The 13,432-nt window shown below is 37.7% G+C and overlaps 1 protein-coding gene across 8 annotated transcripts in view; it reads left to right on the plus strand.

Annotated features, from left to right (window-relative positions):
• ltbp1 (latent transforming growth factor beta binding protein 1) overlaps window positions 1-13,432 on the plus strand; it is a 125,113-nt gene that overhangs the window by 47,519 nt on the left and 64,162 nt on the right. The gene's annotated exons all lie outside the window — the stretch shown is intronic.

Here is a 13,432-nt window from a genome sequence, read left to right on the forward strand (position 1 = left end):
AAGCCATCTAGATAGACTTCCGTACATTACCTAATCATAACAGTGCACTGCATTACAGTTTGTTTCACTGGTGGTACTGAGAGAGAAAACATTTAATTGCTTAGTTTCTAAGTTTGTCTTAACATTGCTAAAATGGGAGGATTTTCTTTGACCTTGAGGATCTTGTTCAAATAAGGAATTATGAGTATATTATGTCAGTTAGTATTCAACATAGCACACTATCAGCCTCTTAATTGATAGTGCAGATAAAGAACGCACTGTGTGCAATGTTTTTCTTAAACTAGCTAAAGAGTCATTAGAAAATTCTGTACTTTGTCTTTGGCCACACACAGAGTGAGTATCTTTCTCGACTGTTACAGTAATACTTACCATTTGTATCTGCAACTTTGAAATAAAAGCATCTTTTTTTTTTTAGATGTTCAAATGTTTTCAGCCTATGAAAGCTCATTTCCACTGGTATAAGAAAAAAACTGCTCACGTTAAGTCAAAGAGATAGTAAGTCATAATCATGAGATGATATGTTGAAATTGAGATAATAATTTGGAAAAGTCAGTCAGTTGCTGTTCAGTGAAGATTGCCACTTCAGCCACATCAAAAGTATTTCATCTGTTGTAAAGCCCTGTTTAAAATAATCTTCAATGTGCTCATAATCCATTTCGTTGTCAAGTTGAATAAGAGAACTCACGCCAAAGAACTGCTACTTTGAGTGTGGTGTATCTTATAATTTCGACATTATCTCATAATTATGGCTTTTTATCTCGTAATTGCAATTTATCATCTCATAATTTTGATTTATCATCTTATAATTTCAGTTTCTCATAATTTCAATTTATCTCATAATTTCGACATCTCATAATTATGACTTCTTATCTCATAATTCCATCTTATTGTCTCAAAATTTTGACATTATCTCATAATTTCAACATCTCATAATTTCAACATTATCTCATAATTATAATTTTTTTAATCTCACAATTTCAATTTACTATCTCATAATTTTGAATTATCTCATAATTCAGACTTATTATCTCACAATTATGACTTTTTATCTCATAATTTAGACTTTTTACCTCATGATTTTGACGGGACACAGGCAGTTTTCAGAGACCACATTTCCCTTGTCCTCCAACAGCTGCACTGGCTCCCTGTACAATACCGCATCCAGTACAAACTCCTCCTCATCACCTACGAAGCCCTCAATAACCTTCCCCCTTATCTCACTGACCTCCTCCTCCACCATTCCCCCTCCCTGGTAGTCTATTTCCATTATTACTATGTCCATCATATTTGTGTCATATAGGAACAATGAGTAACAAAAAGACTGGTGGTGTATTTATTGTCACTAAGAATGATAGTCACCCAAAATACATATTTATGACATTACAGTAAACTATTGACATGTTTTCAACACTGACACCATTATCACAAAAGCAAGTTAAACTAATGTGCACATATTCCAGTGCATGTAGTCTAAGAAATACCTGCTTCTGGGTCATCAACGTCAGTCTCAACAGGTTGCTGTCTTTTCTTAGATCTTGAGGATCCTGTATAATAAGGTATGAGAATATTGATACAAGATACTGACAGCTAACTGATAACACACCTTCACTGTGTGAATGTAAGCCATCTAGATAGACTTCCGTACATTACCTAATCATAACAGTGCACTGCATTACAGTTTGTTTCACTGGTGGTACTGAGAGAGAAAACATTTAATTGCTTAGTTTCTAAGTTTGTCTTAACATTGCTAAAATGGGAGGATTTTCTTTGACCTTGAGGATCTTGTTCAAATAAGGAATTATGAGTATATTATGTCAGTTAGTATTCAACATAGCACACTATCAGCCTCTTAATTGATAGTGCAGATAAAGAACGCACTGTGTGCAATGTTTTTCTTAAACTAGCTAAAGAGTCATTAGAAAATTCTGTACTTTGTCTTTGGCCACACACAGAGTGAGTATCTTTCTCGGCTGTTACAGTAATACTTACCATTTGTATCTGCAACTTTGAAATAAAAGCATCTTTTTTTTTAGATGTTCAAATGTTTTCAGCCTATGAAAGCTCATTTCCACTGGTATAAGAAAAAAACTGCTCACATTAAGTCAAAGAGATAGTAAGTCATAATCATGAGATGATATGTTGAAATTGAGATAATAATTTGGAAAAGTCAGTCAGTTGCTGTTCAGTGAAGATTGCCACTTCAGCCACATCAAAAGTATTTCATCTGTTGTAAAGCCCTGTTTAAAATAATCTTCAATGTGCTCATAATCCATTTCGTTGTCAAGTTGAATAAGAGAACTCACGCCAAAGAACTGCTACTTTGAGTGTGGTGTATCTTATAATTTCGACATTATCTCATAATTATGGCTTTTTATCTCGTAATTGCAATTTATCATCTCATAATTTTGATTTATCATCTTATAATTTCAGTTTCTCATAATTTCAATTTATCTCATAATTTCGACATCTCATAATTATGACTTCTTATCTCATAATTCCATCTTATTGTCTCAAAATTTTGACATTATCTCATAATTTCAACATCTCATAATTTCAACATTATCTCATAATTATAATTTTTTTAATCTCACAATTTCAATTTACTATCTCATAATTTTGAATTATCTCATAATTCAGACTTATTATCTCACAATTATGACTTTTTATCTCATAATTTAGACTTTTTACCTCATGATTTTGACGGGACACAGGCAGTTTTCAGAGACCACATTTCCCTTGTCCTCCAACAGCTGCACTGGCTCCCTGTACAATACCGCATCCAGTACAAACTCCTCCTCATCACCTACGAAGCCCTCAATAACCTTCCCCCTTATCTCACTGACCTCCTCCTCCACCATTCCCCCTCCCTGGTAGTCTATTTCCATTATTACTATGTCCATCATATTTGTGTCATATAGGAACAATGAGTAACAAAAAGACTGGTGGTGTATTTATTGTCACTAAGAATGATAGTCACCCAAAATACATATTTATGACATTACAGTAAACTATTGACATGTTTTCAACACTGACACCATTATCACAAAAGCAAGTTAAACTAATGTGCACATATTCCAGTGCATGTAGTCTAAGAAATACCTGCTTCTGGGTCATCAACGTCAGTCTCAACAGGTTGCTGTCTTTTCTTAGATCTTGAGGATCCTGTATAATAAGGTATGAGAATATTGATACAAGATACTGACAGCTAACTGATAACACACCTTCACTGTGTGAATGTAAGCCATCTAGATAGACTTCCGTACATTACCTAATCATAACAGTGCACTGCATTACAGTTTGTTTCACTGGTGGTACTGAGAGAGAAAACATTTAATTGCTTAGTTTCTAAGTTTGTCTTAACATTGCTAAAATGGGAGGATTTTCTTTGACCTTGAGGATCTTGTTCAAATAAGGAATTATGAGTATATTATGTCAGTTAGTATTCAACATAGCACACTATCAGCCTCTTAATTGATAGTGCAGATAAAGAACGCACTGTGTGCAATGTTTTTCTTAAACTAGCTAAAGAGTCATTAGAAAATTCTGTACTTTGTCTTTGGCCACACACAGAGTGAGTATCTTTCTCGGCTGTTACAGTAATACTTACCATTTGTATCTGCAACTTTGAAATAAAAGCATCTTTTTTTTTTAGATGTTCAAATGTTTTCAGCCTATGAAAGCTCATTTCCACTGGTATAAGAAAAAAACTGCTCACATTAAGTCAAAGAGATAGTAAGTCATAATCATGAGATGATATGTTGAAATTGAGATAATAATTTGGAAAAGTCAGTCAGTTGCTGTTCAGTGAAGATTGCCACTTCAGCCACATCAAAAGTATTTCATCTGTTGTAAAGCCCTGTTTAAAATAATCTTCAATGTGCTCATAATCCATTTCGTTGTCAAGTTGAATAAGAGAACTCACGCCAAAGAACTGCTACTTTGAGTGTGGTGTATCTTATAATTTCGACATTATCTCATAATTATGGCTTTTTATCTCGTAATTGCAATTTATCATCTCATAATTTTGATTTATCATCTTATAATTTCAGTTTCTCATAATTTCAATTTATCTCATAATTTCGACATCTCATAATTATGACTTCTTATCTCATAATTCCATCTTATTGTCTCAAAATTTTGACATTATCTCATAATTTCAACATCTCATAATTTCAACATTATCTCATAATTATAATTTTTTTAATCTCACAATTTCAATTTACTATCTCATAATTTTGACTTATCTCATAATTCAGACTTATTATCTCACAATTATGACTTTTTATCTCATAATTTAGACTTTTTACCTCATGATTTTGACGGGACACAGGCAGTTTTCAGAGACCACATTTCCCTTGTCCTCCAACAGCTGCACTGGCTCCCTGTACAATACAGCATCCAGTACAAACTCCTCCTCATCACCTACAAAGCCCTCAATAACCTTCCCCCTTATCTCACTGACCTCCTCCACCACCATTCCGCCATTTCCGATCTGTTGATTTACTCATTTCTTTTTACTGTTACTGTTACTTTTCTTTTGCTATATTGTTAAGCGTCTTTGAGTGTCTTGAAAAGCACTATAGAAATTTGATGTATTATTATCATTATTGTTAGTAGTAGTAGTAGTAATAATAATGATAAAATTATTATTATTATTATTACTACATGAATTTTTTTTCTGAGATGAGAAGTGATTTTGAGCAGTTGGTCACAGGCCTATGTGTTTCCATCTTTTTCCCCTCCATTTCACTGATAACTAAAAATAATATAATATAGGCTGATGATAAGTGGAGCCAGGTGTGCAAATAGGCAGGGCAGTCAGGTGAGTGAGGACAGGGAGAAATGTCTTTACACATCTGGTGGGAAGCAAGAGCAAGGTGAGTCAAGGAAGGAATATGGCCAGGGAAACAGAGATTGTGACTGTATCCCCTTGGGGAATGAATTCCAGACATCCCTATGCAAGAATGAAGCAAGTCCAGCAGGTGGGGGTCTGGAAATTTAAAGAGCAGGGGCCCTCTGGTGTATAATATGAGGGCAGGATAAAGACAGAGTAGGGTGGAGACTTCTGATGGACAGCTAAGAGGCTAGATAGACAGGTGAAGCTGGTCGGGAGAACGGCCTGGAGGCCAGAAAGCCACAGAAAATGTCATCACTTCATCATTTTATGTTATTAGACATTTGTGTAATATTTTGTCATAATTAGTAATATTAGTATTGAGTTATGGCCAAAAATGTGTTTTGTGAGGTCACATTGACCTTGACCTTGACCTTTGACCTTTGGCCATCAAAATCTAACCAGGTCACCTTTGAGTCCAAGAGGAGATTGCCTTTAAGACAGATCACATTCACATGAATGGGACTAACCTTTGACCTTTTCAATTCACTTAATAATTTCTGTTAGACATTTGTGTGATAATTAGCATATGAGTTATAGCACAAATGTGAAGAATTTTCCCCCACAGTGTTCCTGAGATAAAATATAATATAAAATAGACATTTTTAAAAAATGTTAATGATTGATTGTATTTACAGACATTAATGCATATTTTTATATACCTATGGCAATCATTTTCCCCCAAAGAATAAGACTGCTATGAAACGAAGTTACAGTGATTAAATGGGTTCCCCTGATGATTTAAGGCCAAACTATTCAATAAAATTACAGTCTGATCACATAAAAGTGTATCAATCTATATAAAATATGAAGCATACTGATATATGCAGTTACACACTTGTCAGGAAAAGTCGCCCCACCAGGGAAATTCACACACGATGCAATACCATCAGTGACTACTAGGCACAGTCCCATGTCATGAAACCCCATGGGGTGAGGGGTATCTTAGGTTAAGGTCCCCACCAGAATAGAAAAACACACACACACACACACACACACACACACACACAGTTTCTTGTCTCCATGACTGCAGGGGACATTACATTTACATACTACCTAACTACTCCTTGCCCAACCCTCATCCTTTAAACCTTTAAACAGGTCTTCACCTTATCATTTAATCATTGGCATTGTAATAATGTGATTTAGATCCCCACAGCAAGAATACCTGGACCACACACACACAATAGGTGTGATGAGCTAGGTTAAACGCCTTAGTCTGCAAACACATCTAAATACAAAAGTGTTTGTTGTTGTCTGTTATCGTCCAAACTCAAAGCATACTGAGGCCTTAATTATATCCTCAACATGTCTCTGCTTTGGGCAGTTAGACATTAACATGGGGATATTCTTAGTGACTTTGGGTAAGACAGATGATATATTCAGCCATGCTGTTTGAGATGTGTATTCCTGAATTCTTTTGGTGGACAAACTTAACCCTCCTCCTTCTACTGTATACTGTAGGAGACTAGTGGACTGGCGATCAGTTTGCTTGTCCAAAGAGTCAGTAGAGTTAAGTATGTATACGCTGTTTTAACTAACTCACATATACATCTTGGCACATGTCAGCTAATTTGGATTACAGCTTTTCTTTAGAATGTGTGTTGCCTTGTCTGTATGTTAGGAAGACACTGTAGCATGATTCAGCTGGTTGGTGTGTCTGGTAGTAAATCATAAGAGCAGGGTAAATGTCCCTGAATTGAATGTATACAATAATATTGCTATCTCGGGATATCATGAAACAGCTCCTGTGTAATGGAGCACATGATGTGGGTGTTCTTTAATGTATTGCACAGACCTGACAAACTGTGTCTGGACCTGCCTCAGTCCTTACAAGGAGCAGATCTGTGTCTCCATCTCTGACACATGCAGAAACATGGGAAGAGCAGAACAAAATGAATTCCTGTCTGACTCAGCTGAACAAATTAGTATAAGTGGAGTTACACCAGCACACAGAGAAAAAAACCCAGACTGCTTAACTCTGGATGACCTGCAGGGATGCTTTTCCTTTGTTTACAGGAAAGGATTTGTAGGGATGACTGGATTCACTTGTGCCAGTTAAAGTGCTGTGTTGCTATTCCTTCAAGATCAACGTGTGTGAACTTTGACATTTGAGCCACTGAGAAAGTGGTCGCACTCAAGAATCCAAGGTGGACAAACTTATCCTTTTGATAGTTACTTTTATCCACTTCTTTTGTAGCAGAATAACAGTGATTTACCATCAGTCATAATACAGAATTGAGTGTTATTGTGTGCTTTTAACTCCTTTGTTGGAAACTGGATACCGTTGTTTCAAGATTCATTCCAATTCAAATCACCAGTGAGTGCGCGTGTGTGAGTGAGTGAATGAGAGGCAAATTAAAAAGGGCTTTATCCTTTTAGGTAGAAAAGTCCTATAACTGCAGTCCATTTACCATTTACACTTCCTTCCCTGCTGTTGGAAAAGTTTTACAAATATATCATTCAATCATCAAATTTTACCTTAGCATGGTGTTTTAGCCATCTTGTCAACAGTTAAACAGATCTCCCTTTTATAATGGTGGCCTTTTTGGTCAAAAGTACAGCTGACCGAAGTTCATATCACACCTTCCGCATTCACGTAGGCAAGCAAGGTGAGTTTGAAACTTGAATCTTGTAGCTGTGAGAGTCGAAATGACAAAAATGTCATCACCTGCCCAGGTCAATGAGGGTCTGCGCAGGTGTTCATGTCAGACCATATTTTCATTGCATAAAATGAAAACGTTATGTTTACGTTGGTGAGCTCAGTCTAGAAAGCTGCTACAGGCACAACATTTTGAAGACTTTTTTGAGGCCTTAATGAGGCCTTTCAAATAAAGGTTGATTGTTCCTGGTTCCAGCCCTTTCTCTTTTGTCTTGTGCATGTACTAAGAGATATATGGTAATACTGTGACAGGGCTCAGGGTTCAGTATAACTCTGCTGTATCTTAGGTGCTTTAGTCTAGGTCTACTTTGCTACTGTAAACAGTCTACATCTTAACTATAAAGAAGCAAACAATGGCCCTTAATTTCCACAAGCAGCTGTTTTAGCACTGCATCACACACTACAACATGTGTGTTTCCTGAGGAAAATGCATGACTGCTGCATCCACTGCTGTCGCTTCTGGTGATTGATGTCTGTGCCAGTCAAATAAAACATCAGTAACTGGCCACACTATGGGTGTTTGTCCATATAGTGTTTTTTTTCTGAGTGACAGCATTTTCCTTTTGTTGTTTCCAATAAGGAGGGAGTGTATGCAGTCACAGAGAAAAAGCGCTGAACCCTTTTTTTTGTGCTGCTGAGTACTTTTAGTATGTTTAAATATACTAATAACTGCTAATTATAGTATTTATTAAACCTCTAAACCTATTTTATGTTGTACTACAGTGATGATGTGTCTGTGCTGCACTGTCCAAATAGTTCTTCAGGTACTTCAGTCAGTACTGAGGCATCTTTTCCTATGATTCCCTGTCAATGGAGTATACATTTCTGTACATAGCGCTCTTTTCTTTTGTGGCTTAGTATTAGCAGAAATTTCAAATAAAACCAAATGTAAAGTAAATCATTTTTCATATCAGCAAAAGTTGTACCAGTTGTGTCAGAGTCAGAAAACACACAACAGTAGAATTATTACAGATTATTACAAATTGTTTTTCCAACCAAGTGTTGACAATCTGATCCAGAGAGAGTGTTGCAGATTCTTCACATTGCACCTGGATTTGAAACAGCTTCAGACTCATGAGCCTGTCCAGGCTTGCTTCATTCCTCCTTCTCTGCTCTCAGTCTTTCTTTCCCTCCTTCCTCCATCTTTCTCGCCACTGTGATGGGGTGCAGACCTGAGCCAATGAACTGGGAAGATAAAAGTTTATTTGCAGTCTAAATAAGAGATATTGAGCTCAAAGAGGCAAGACAGAATAAATCGCACTTGTCTTGTTTATCATACTTACCTGATGAGAGGGAGGTGGGGGAGGAGTGTTGATACATGAATCAGTAGAAGGAAGGGGTGGATCTGTTCAAACTCGCCCACAGCCCATGATGACGTTGGCCAATTAACAGAGATATCAAGTCCAGAAAATAAGGCTTGGATAGATTTATTAGTGTTTCAGCAGGTTTTTTACAAACTGAATGAATATAGTAACTTAGAAAATGTCTGTAATGTTTTATTTCTTTTATTGTGGAGTATTACTTTTCAAAATAAACACTGTGTCACAGTGGACTAAACTTTCTTTTCCACCAGCCATAGCTTGGTTATACATTAGATATATGGCTCAGATATTTTCAGCAGTTAATCAGCAGAAAAATGTTCTCTGGGACACCAGCCCAGTTCTTCATCTGTCTGTCTGATAAGCCCAACTGGTTCTATCTCTGTTTTTTGTTTCACTCTGCAATGCCAAATTGGTTGGACCCAAATGCATGCACTCAAGAATCAGTTGTTCAGGTACAAGCTGAGTGCTTAATAGCAGTTTATATACAAGAGGAAAAGTTCAGGCAAAGGTACAAAATTGGCAGGCAAAAGCAGGTCCAAAAACACAAAGAGCAGTCAAAGCACCGGGAATGCAAAAACCCCATGCGAAAACGCTGGTACAGAGACACAAGGTGATCTGGCACATGGGGGAGTGAGAGGGGGGCTTATATACTGGGAGATAGGGAAGACAATGGGACACAGGTGCAACACATTAGGGCGGGGGCAAGTGATCACACAGGCGGGGAGAAGAGCAAGAAGTCAAGGGACCTGGATGTGACACTCTCATAAGATCTATAGTTATATAATAGTGCATTTAAAAATATGTTAATGAAAGTTTAAAGTACCTAGAGTGGTAGTACTATGAGACCATATCCATATACCCCACTAAGTGTCAGAGGGAAATATTGCACATTTTAATGCACTGCAAATATCTAAGGGGTGGAGTTACTCACTATCACTATTTCCCTCCTGTCTTGTTTTCCTGGTGTTTGTAAGCTGCAAATAAAAGTTATGTATTGCCAAACCTTCTTGTGCAATTGTAAGATTTTTGCCCTGGTGGCTAATTAGAGTTTTCACTTGCGATGTGAAATATCTTGACATCTAAGTCCAGTTACAAACAAAATTTTTATTTGTGTTTATTTGTGGTGGGACCTGACTGTGAGGTGTACAAGTTTGAGCTAATGGGCTTCCATAGCTAGGTGCATACTGTCATGCTTTGCATACCGGGATACAAATGAGTAGAGCTGGAGAATTACTTGTGGTCTGACCAGGACTAACAACAAAATACATTGTCTTCTTGATATTTGGGCATATATGACTTTATTTAAGAGCCTCTTCCTCTATTCACTTTCTCACATACCTTTAATTGATGCATTTTAGTTCCCTTGACATTTTTCTGTGTGAAGCAACCAAACCAAGGGAAAAAGACAGTCTGCAGTCCTTGTAGATGGACTGTCATCAATTGCACAGGAGGTGCAAGCTGTGTGAGCTTTGCCTTGCACACCAGGCAGCTGGTTAGCTCTGTATCTGGTCTGACAGTGGCCGTAAATGCCCTGACAAGAGGGCCTGCTGCATCTAGAGGGTGTACAGGCAGTGATGAGGTCTCTAAATCCATGTGGGCCACAAGTGGGTCAGAGAAGTCCCACAGTGGAGCAGCCAGGGACTGGAAAGGGAGGAGAAGGAGTGATCGGAGGAGAGATGGACAACCTGCGAGATACGAAGCCCCCAGTTATGTTGTATTTGTTCTCACCTGGAGTGGTCAGCTTAAGTACTGGAGTCAGGAGGAAGGGGACTAAGGGTTATGTGCTATCATAGAACATATGAACCTATATGACTTACATGCTCTCATGTTCTTCAGTGTGAGGAATGATTTTACAAAGGATGAATTATAAAATTGATCGATCTAAAAGCTAGCCATCTCTGTACTTGCCATCTCACAACTTAGTTTACTAACCCAGGGTATTTGGCCACAGTGTTTGTTATGACGCCTGCAAGTCAAATTACCTGCACATTTAGAGAATGTGTGTGCTTGCGATTCCTGCACACATGCTCATTGTTTTAGGGGGGAACAAGTTGTACAAGAGAACAGTCAATCACTCCTATTACTTTTGGGAAACCAGCAACTGCATTAAAGCAGTGTTTGGTTTCATTCAGTGCATCCTGAGTGTGTGGACACCGTATGCACCTGCCCATCCTACAAGACATAGCATTAAAGACTTGGTACAGTACACCTGAAACACTGCTTGGGGATACCCCAGCAGCTACAGTATGCTGGAATGACTCAGATGCAAGGAAACGCGGAGTTACTAGAATGTTAGCCATGGCAGTGACTGTGGGACTCCTACTTGTGACTGGCTCCAAATCAGCCCTTATTTCATCCAAGAGCTCCAAAATATGCTGCAAATAGGCAATATGTCTGAATTATTATTTTTACCTATCATTTTAAAAATGTTAACACAAGTTCCTGTTCTCAACATATTCTTTCATTGAGGCTATATCTCCTCCTGGCCACAATAACAGAAGCCTTCTGTGTGCAATGCAGGGCACTTTACCTTCGAACGTATTATATATATAGAAGCAGTCACCGTCACCGAAATTACTCATCAGACATATTTGCGTTTTCTTCTCCTTGTATTTTGCGAGTAGAAACACTTCATTATGCATATTAATTTGGGCAAATGTACAGAATGGACTAGAGGTGTTATTTTGCACATATGAAAGATGCAATACTCAGTGCACCCTGTTCGAAGATCAGCTTTTTCCTGGGTGATATCAAGTTTATATACATTTTTACACAGGCAAACCTTTAGTAAATCAGGCCCCTGGTCATGTTTTATACTAATAACATAGATAACAGATTTTTTGCCAATATTTGTTGACATAGGAAGCATTTGAAGAATTTGTGGTGACATGGGCACATGGTTTTGAGGAGCCACACACCAACCATATCCAAGCAACAACTGAAAATAGGAGGGTCTAGTCATGTTCAACATTTGACAGTTATGATCACAAAGGGATTTTATGACATTATCACTGACTAATGCAACATTAGTATAACATTGTGTAATTAAGAAATAAGAGCTTTTACTTTTTATATTTTAGTACATTTTACTATAAATACATCTGTGACTGAATAAATTATTCATGCATACATTTCTTCAACGCAATGTTATTCTGTGGTGCTACTATCACAACTATTACTACAACCACAGCCACTAAAATTTGAAATTATTACTTGTTCTGCAACCAGCACAACTAGCTGCTGTTACTTCTGTTACAAAATTAAAACACACCTCAAAGTTGTATAAAAGAGTAATTCTGGATCTTCAGCCTGCAGCAAGTGTATACATTTATCTGATCCTGTTCTACTTGTGTTTTATTTCCTTATTGTTTCTCATGACCATATTTTTCTAGACATATTTTTCACTTGATATGGTCAGTGCAGCAGACGCTGTAGAAAATCTAGTCCTTGGCAAAAGTGAGGTGAAAACTACTTGGCCAATCGATGATAGTTTGGTGATAGCAGAAAATATTCATGGAATGACTTGATACTGAGACTATGAGGATTATTTTTTAAATTGGACTGATTCAGACTGTTGTATGTGTATCCCATTTGGCCTGCCACAGCCCCTGGAGAGTGGATTTAAGTGGTGTTTTTCCAGTCCTTCTGGCATATTTTCTCCCAGGTGAGTGCAGCTGTTCGCCAAGTGCTGAGAGCTTTCTGGCCCTCGGCTCTTGCTTCCTTTATTAAAGACGTCTGTAGCTGCCAGCTCGTTTGTGTCAGTTGCAGTCCAGACAGTTTCAAATCACTTACAGTTGAAGTTTGGGAGTTGAGTTTAATGTGGAAGGAGGGCAGGAGGACTTAAAAGAATAAGACAGGTGTAGCACTGTATGCAGTGGAAAGTAGCTCTGCATTCTCCTCACCATGCCTTTCATTTTATATGCAATAACTCCTGCATGTGACGGCAACATGCCAATTTTTCCCCTTGGTTCCATGAGTTTCTCAGTTCGTCAAGTAACTATTTTGAGTTTGTGTGGAATAGAAAATTGCTAGGCTGTAGTGAGGACAACAGAAGAGGTGGTAGTCCCAAGAGTATGCTATGAATAACAATGTGAAAAGTTATCCACTGGACTGGGCACATACAAACTAGATAGTCACTTTTTGCGTGTGAATCATAAACCTTTTCTCTCCTGTGCACAGACTTGTGTCATTTCTCATCAGACTTTGAGAGGTCGTGAAGAGATAGAGGACGAAGAGCGAAGAAACTAATCAGGGAGAACTTGGAGAGATGTCAGATAAAGCTTTGAACTGTGATCTGTTTTGTCTGTGTATCTGGGATCTTGTTTTTGGTTTCCCCACAGTACACAATTCAAATAGGAAATGGAACAGTACTTGGATGTGTGTGTAAATGTCCAGATTCCAGTGGCTGTAGTGTTTTTCCACATACAACTATAGAGCAATATCACATTAAAGTGAATATGGCATATACACATTAACATCATCACCTCCTGTACTCTGAGACTTTATGCCTTCTGGCTATAGAACAGTGAATTCACTGTATCCCTCTCTTCACTC

This window comes from Lates calcarifer, linkage group LG16_LG22, assembly GCF_001640805.2.
Source record: "Lates calcarifer isolate ASB-BC8 linkage group LG16_LG22, TLL_Latcal_v3, whole genome shotgun sequence".
Classification (NCBI taxonomy): Eukaryota; Metazoa; Chordata; class Actinopteri; family Centropomidae; genus Lates; species Lates calcarifer.